The following is a 7,564-nucleotide window of genomic DNA, read 5'->3' as shown; positions in this document are numbered from 1 at the left end:
GTTTTTAGTTGTTTTTCCAATAATTCATTGTGAGAAGGTAAAATATTTCTTTTAAATGGTTGGAAGGTAAAATATTTGTTTTCAATCATACAACCTGCCCTTGAATATTTTGTATCTATAAAAATATTTCTCTTGGCTTCAACTCAAACTTTTCTCATAAACAATACTACTTTTGTTAGTGGGAAAGAAAGGAAAAATAGCTATTGTACATCATCTGTAAAGGAAAAACCAAACAGCTTGGCAACCCAATCTGTTCTGTGTTAGACAACACCTTTAAGATAATACACCTAACTGTTTTGTTCTTATTACAGAATCTGAATCTAAATTCCTAAATTTTTGAATGTTTACATAAATTTATGATCTTTTTTCACTCATTTTTATTGTGTCCATGCTTTAATTTAAAAGATATTGCATTAAACGACGTCGTTCGGTTATTTTGGCATTTTAAAAGGTGCAGGAGTGGTGGAGAAAGTAGAGGTAGAGGTGGAGATAAAGGAACATAAGTATGAGGAATTAGTTAAAGCCCTTGAAAACTTTGAAAACAGGTATTATATCTTTCTATTCTTTTTGTTTGTTTATCTAATTCTTTGAGTGGATTGAAAAGAATTAGATTCCCATAGGTGTATAAAATTTGTTAACCCTAAAAAACTTTAGTAGTTTTGGAAATCCTAAAACATTTTTGGCACTTATAAATAAACAGTTAAGTTCTTTCTCAATCTAACATTTTAATCTATTTAGATTTTTATCATTTTGGGTGTGTTATTGATGGTTGATAGTTTTGCAAGGCAAGAAGCTTATGATGGGGGAGCTTTAGTTGTAGAGCAAAGAGAAGAATGAAGCAATCCAAGAGAGACTCTTTCTGATACAGTGTAGAGTCAACAACAATATGCTTTCACCTGTTTTCTCATATTTAATATGGTAACTTAAACAAGTCTTATGAAGAAGGTTATTTTTATTGACAAAATATAGTTAGTGAAGCTACCCCTAGCAATTTAATAAGATTTTGTTGTTGATTTACAAAACTCTTTAAATATTATGATAATTTGTTATTAGTGCATGTCATATATTTTACTTTCTGTTAGTGTTTCTTTTAAATGTGATATGTAATCTTTTGATTTGAAATTTTACCCTTTTTGTTGTGAAGGCAATAACCAGTGATAGAACATCATATTATTTTTCATCTACTCAAATTGTAAATCACAACAACAAAAAGTATGTAAATTTCTGCCTAAAATGAACATTGTAAATTGCTTCAAATGGGCAATAATTTGCTTTGTTGGAAGATTAAGAAATATATATATATATATCTAGACACACACACACATACCTTGGTTGACCAGCTCAAATCCTAATGAAATATGTATATTCCTTTTTGTGTGAGTTATTCCTTAAAATCCAAAGCGAAAAGATTCATTTAAGTTAACTAAATATCTCTCAACCCGACTAAAAATGCATTTAATTTGATTAAAAAAATATTTAGCATTTCTAAGCACGGGATAGCGACTAGTATACTATAAAACTGAAGCTTTTGACTTTTTGTTGACATTTTAAAATTTTGACACATCATTTTTGCAAGCCTCACAAATTTACACCTCATTATAATTTATTTTATTTTTTAATTTCTTAATAATTAGACTGTAATATTAGAGAGAGTCACATTAAGATTAGGATTTAAAACTCTACAACCTAAAAAACCAACATGGAACCAAAAACTCAAAAAACCATACAACCCAGCAAAAATTAACACACATAAATATATTTTACAATATTATTTGGAGTCTCAAACCTTTGTGACTCTCTTCCGCTATTTCAAGGGTCTCATGGTTGCCAACAATACCACTCCATTACCTTTGGAAAAAGAACAGGTTTGATTGGTTCGTACCTTTTGTTTGTAATAATTTCAAAGATTAGATTTTTTTTTTTTTTTTTTCTTCTTCTTTTGGGGGTTAGGGGTTGGGTGCTGTTTCAAATCCTAAAATTACAATTTTTCCTCTGAATTGAGTGCTTCAAACATTTATGTGTATGTATTTAAAAAAAAAAAAAAAAAAATTATTTGGACATGCCAATTAGGTCCCAAAATTCGCAATGGTCAACCTGTCGTCGGACTTGATTATATAAACTCACAATTTTGTTTTGTACTAGAGTTTAGGACTTAGAGTGTTCATCTTTGTCTATGACATGCAAAACAGTAACTAAGGTATAATTAATATATGTTGATGAATTGAAATTCAATTATGATTATGTTGCATGCTTTTTTTTTAATGGGAATTATGTTGCATGACTTGGTTAAGAACTATGCGTGAATTGTATATAGTTAATTCCAATGAGTTGCCTAAAAAACAAGTCAGAAAACCTAATTTAGGTTAAAGATTTAGGGGTTTTTAAGACAGTTACGTCCTTACAATTCTAACTTGCCTCTTATAAAATTTGGACCACTGCTTTCATGGATATGATTGATGGGTGTTGTGAATATTTTCTTGATGAACTTTGATATCAAATTCAACTTGCATGCTTTGAAAGAAGTGTTCTACATCACCATGAGGTTCTAAATGGTCTTGACTATTTATGATTAATGACTAATTTTGATATGATTGCTCGATGTTGGATTATTTTCTTTAAATAATAGATTCAATTTATACAACTAGATATTTCATAAGATTTTTTTTAGCTGTTTTGTTCTTTTTCAACAATGAAATAGTTTCAATTTAAATTTATTAAAATTGTACAAGTTCTATTCGTTTTATATTTGATAAATTTTAGGGATTATATTATTTATTTATTTATTTTCACAGTTTAAGATGATAGAAGCGACAAACGAAAAGAAACTTTTTATGCAAGTAACAAATGAAAAGAAAGAACTTAATCAAAAACCCAAAAACCTAGAAAACAAACATGTAAACCAAAAACTCAAAAACCCTACGCAAACCAAAAGCCTTTGATCAGCTAAAAACAGATGTAAAAATAATTAACTTTTAGTACATGAAAGAAACACAATTTTTTTATTTTGGTGTTGTTTCTATAATTTGTAGGCTTTGAATGTTTTGATTCTTTATTTATTTATTTTTTTTTTTTGGAAACTATTTGGCAAATTTCAACAGTTATAGTTATGATTTTCTTTTTTTTTGAAAATAACACATCTTTCTCTATTGTGTAGTCACACACACACACACATATATATTTGTTTCAATCATTTCTAGTCTGTGAGTGAATCTTTTGATTCTTTAATTTTTTTTTTTTTTTAGCCTTTTGAAAGTTTTAATATCTAAATTTTTTAAGATTTTTTTTTTTCAAATTTTTTGCAAGCCTATTACACGTTCAAACAATGGTTTTTTTATCAAATAGTAACATAAAAGATTGAAATAATTTATGCAATGGTATAGTTTCATAATCAATTTAAGATTTTATAAAATTTATTTTGGTTTACTACACAAACGGTAGGTTTTTGTGTGTAGCAAGTCTTCTTTATAAATTTTAATCCATTTATACAAGTGGCATAGATTGCTATCGGGTAACAAGTATTTTATTTTTATTTTTAAATTTTTTTAAGTACTATCATTTGTAACATAAATCTTTCATGTTTAGCTATTTCTCTAATTAACCACTACAATGAATTTAACTTTCTCAGTCTCATTCAAGCATTTACAAACAATTGAAAACTTAACAACAAATACAATAAAGGGCTTAGTTACTAATAAAAAACAATATACAATTCCATATATTATATGCCTATAAATCAAACTTATTATTCACAAGTCAAAACAAATACAAGAAGCCACCCAAGTCCTGAAGACACAAATGATTTAAAGACTTGGGAGTTTAGCTTGGAACTAAACGTTGGCCCAAGAGAAAGATAACAATGGCTACTACCTACTGGTGTATTTTCTTGCCGCAAAACAAAGAACTAGCCGTAGGCCTAATTAATTTTAATATGGTCAAAATAATCACCTGCAATAATGAGTTAACACAAAAGAATTCCAACAACAAATTAATATATATGACTTATCCAGCGATTAATTAGTATAAAAAAAGGTCCAACGGTAAATAACTCAAAGAAGTCCTAATAGCCACTGCATGTCATTATGTAATAGTAGATCCATGCAATAGACAAATTCAATTATGACAAATACGTCATATCCATAATAACCATAAGACAAAAGAGGGCAAACTCAATGTGGTTGAAGGGAGAGAAAAAGTGTATAGCCGTGTGCAAGCTTAAGACATGCTTAAGAAATGGTTGTACAGTGAGACATTCTAAGATTCTAAGAAAGCTGGGTTTAGGGGATTTGGAGAGAGGATTTTATGGATGAGGTTTTTTATTTTTTATTTTTTATGTGGATTTTATGGAAGAGTTGAAGAGCAAGGTGTTTAGAGATGAATCCCACCTATTATTATAGCTATATGGTTTTCTCTCTTTTATATTTGTTGTACTTGTGCTAATAGTAATACCCTCATTTTATCGTGTTTTAGAAGTGCAAGAATCAAATTGGTAGACATGGATGGACTCTAAACCAATTAGCAATGAGGATTGACTATTCTTGCTAGTCTTTTGCTAAAGATATAAGTTTGTTTTCTTCAAGCTATTTGGTCTCTATTCCTAATTAGTGAAGGTAAGCAAACTGTCAAATAAAGTACATTGTTTAGCATTTAAGTCTACTATAGTGGATTTCAGTTAGTTCAACTGGTAAAGTTTTTTATGATTGAATAAAAGATCTGAGATTTAATCCCTGTCTACATAAAAAAATCAATTGATGTTTTAATATGATGATAAAAAAACTATCATTAAGAGCAAACGTTATAAGTTGAAACTTTCTCTAAAAAAAAGTCTTTCTTCTATGGATTGGTGTCACTAGTCCAATTGTTAGCCAGTCTAATTTGATTTAAAGTGAAACAAAACCAACATTAGCTAGTTCTTTCAAGGCTTCAAGTGGGCCTTCGTAGTGGGCTGAGCTTCTTTGTTTCTTTCTGTAGCTGGAAGTTTTGGGAATGGGCCGATCTTTTATGGCCGAAGGCATTTTTCCAAGTGAGTTGTGTGCCTTACTTCCTTTTCTTTGGGCTTATATGCCTATTTTGTGATGTGATGTGAAGGAAACCACGGAAATTTGTTAGTAGCTCATGTCGTGTGGTTTAATGAGAAGGAAAGGATATAGGCTTGTGCTTTTGAATTCGGTTTAACTAGGCTGAGAGATCTTGGGCTTTTAGCTTCGTAATGGGTTTTTTGCCCATTTTGTGTGCTGAGGTATATACGACTATGGACCCAAATTTATTTTTAGTGAGGGAGGAGTTAGGTAAAGTCCAACCCATGTAGTATGAAAATAATTTTCACGAGCCCATTTGAAAAAAAAAAAAAAAAAAAAAAAAAAAAAAAAAAAACTTATAATTGTGCAAGTGTATTCCAAAAAGGTTCAGCCATGTGACATGCATGTATCCAATTTGTTTTTGGTAGGGGTGTTCGCGGTGTGGTGCGGTGCGATTTGATTTTGGGTCATTTTTAACACCACACTTTACGGTGCGGTTTAGCTAAAATCATAATTGCACCGCACCTTATTTTTGTAGTCACATGTGTGGTGCGGTGTGGTGCGGTTTGGTGCGATTTAAAGTTTAACCAAAACCATAACCGCACCGCATCTCATTTTTGCAGTCACATGTGCGATACTATGTATAAAATGTTGTTTGAAGTCTGTATATTTTTCAAATTTTGGGCTTTTCTTACTCAGCCCAAAGCTAATTTTTCCCTTTTTTTGGGCCAAGTTTTAAATTATTGAGCTAGTTTTTCTTTATTTTGGGTTGGCTTTTCTAGTCAACACTTGCTAGGTTTATTATATATATATATATATATATTTATATATATTTTTTTTTTTTTGAAAACTAGGGTTATTAAACTATTAATAATATATTTAATATTAAAAATAAATAAATATATTAAAATATAAAGAGGATGCGGTGTGGTGCGGTTTGTGCGGTTTTCTTATTATAAAACCGCAAACCGCACTGCACCATGCAGTGTGGTGTGGTGCGGTGCACTATTACTTGTAGTGCGGTGCGGTTATACTATTTTGCGAGTGGTTTTTGTGGTTTATGCGGTTTATGCAGTTTAGTGAGCACCACTAGTTTTTGGGGTCAACTCTTGTTTAAGGAAGATAATAATTCCTTTGAATAGTGATACGTAAATTCTACAAAATATTTTAAAAATAGAGTCATTAATAAAACTTTAAAATATCTTCGGTAGTATGGCCTCCACAAAGCAAACCTTGGTTTTATGAAGTGGCTTAAGGAACTCAAACAATGGACTAGCTTTTGTGGCATCCATTAGTTCCACTCCATGATAATCTCCTTTATTAAACTACGCATCTACCTGAACACCATTCTTGTTTAACATCTCAACCAGCTTCATCTGACGGTCTATCAATGGGTCTCCATCACAGCCTATCACCAAAACCCACCAACCCAACTTTCTAATTTGATCAAAGTGATGATCAGTTCCACCACCCACCGTTAGATTGCAATACTCACGATCGCGGTCAACCCCAATTGGCAAAGCCAATTTCCACATAAGATCACTAACACTTTGTGGCAAAACCAGATTGTTGACCAATCTCAGCTTTGACTTAGTTCTCTGTGACCCACCAAAGAATGGGTGGTGCAAAACCAATCCTTTGATCTTCAATGGCTTAAAATCATCAACGGATGTAGATGCACGTAGCCCTACCTGATAGGCTATATTGCACTAGTACCCATTAGAAACCACTTGGAATAATCAACAAAGTCACGTAACAATTTTTCATGTGTACATTTGATCCAATGTAATGCTTCGATTGCATCATCGTACGCCGCAGGAAGGCGGTGCTCGGGAGCGAGGCGGTATTCGACGGAGACGACCACGACGGCGAGTTGAAGTGCCATGTTGGAGCAAAAGTCATTGTTCATAGTGGAAGCAGCACTTGAAGTAATAAAGCCTCCACCATGTTACGTAGTACACAATGAGAGGAAACTTTGTGGTCTTGTTGGAGGTACTAGCTAGTGCTTGACTTGGTAGGAATATGCGGAGCCAGGTGTTGTGATTTGGGTTGAGAGGTGATGATAGGGGAGGTACCAGCAATATTGTGATGATCAGTACTGTCATGATTTGGGACAATTTGGAGGTGCTCATAGGGATCAATGGTGGAACTTGGTGGTGCAGTTTGGTTTCTGGACATGGTAGTACTGATTTTGTTGATGATGGGGTTGAAGAAAGATAGTTTGACATTGTAGATTATAGATGGTTCATGACTTCATGTGGTTTTTAATTTATTTGTGATACAGTTCTTCATGTCAATTTTGTATTTAATACTTTAGTGGTCTAGTGGATTCTTAGATATATTAGACTATTATTACTTGATCCATAAGTTTATTTGATTGCCAACATCACAAGTTAGGCCAGAGTGATATTATAAAGTTGGAGGCCAAGGCGGCAAGGCCGGCAATATTATTTGTTCAGAAAGTAGTTTTAAATTTAGTGTGGATGTGCTTGTCTAGATGATTACTCGAAGGATTATCATTGACCTCCATAAAATTTTAGTTAAATTAT

General features: G+C 31.9%; 1 pseudogene; it reads right to left on the bottom strand.

Annotated features, from left to right (window-relative positions):
* Positions 1 to 6,092: 6,092 nt before the first annotated feature.
* LOC126708048 (carboxylesterase 1-like) lies at positions 6,093 to 7,243 on the bottom strand (annotated as a pseudogene).
* Positions 7,244 to 7,564: the final 321 nt, after the last annotated feature.

Source organism: Quercus robur, chromosome 12, assembly GCF_932294415.1.
Source record: "Quercus robur chromosome 12, dhQueRobu3.1, whole genome shotgun sequence".
Classification (NCBI taxonomy): Eukaryota; Viridiplantae; Streptophyta; class Magnoliopsida; order Fagales; family Fagaceae; genus Quercus; species Quercus robur.
The sequence above is the reverse complement of the archived record's forward strand: the minus strand, read 5'-3'. Positions and strand labels throughout refer to the sequence as shown.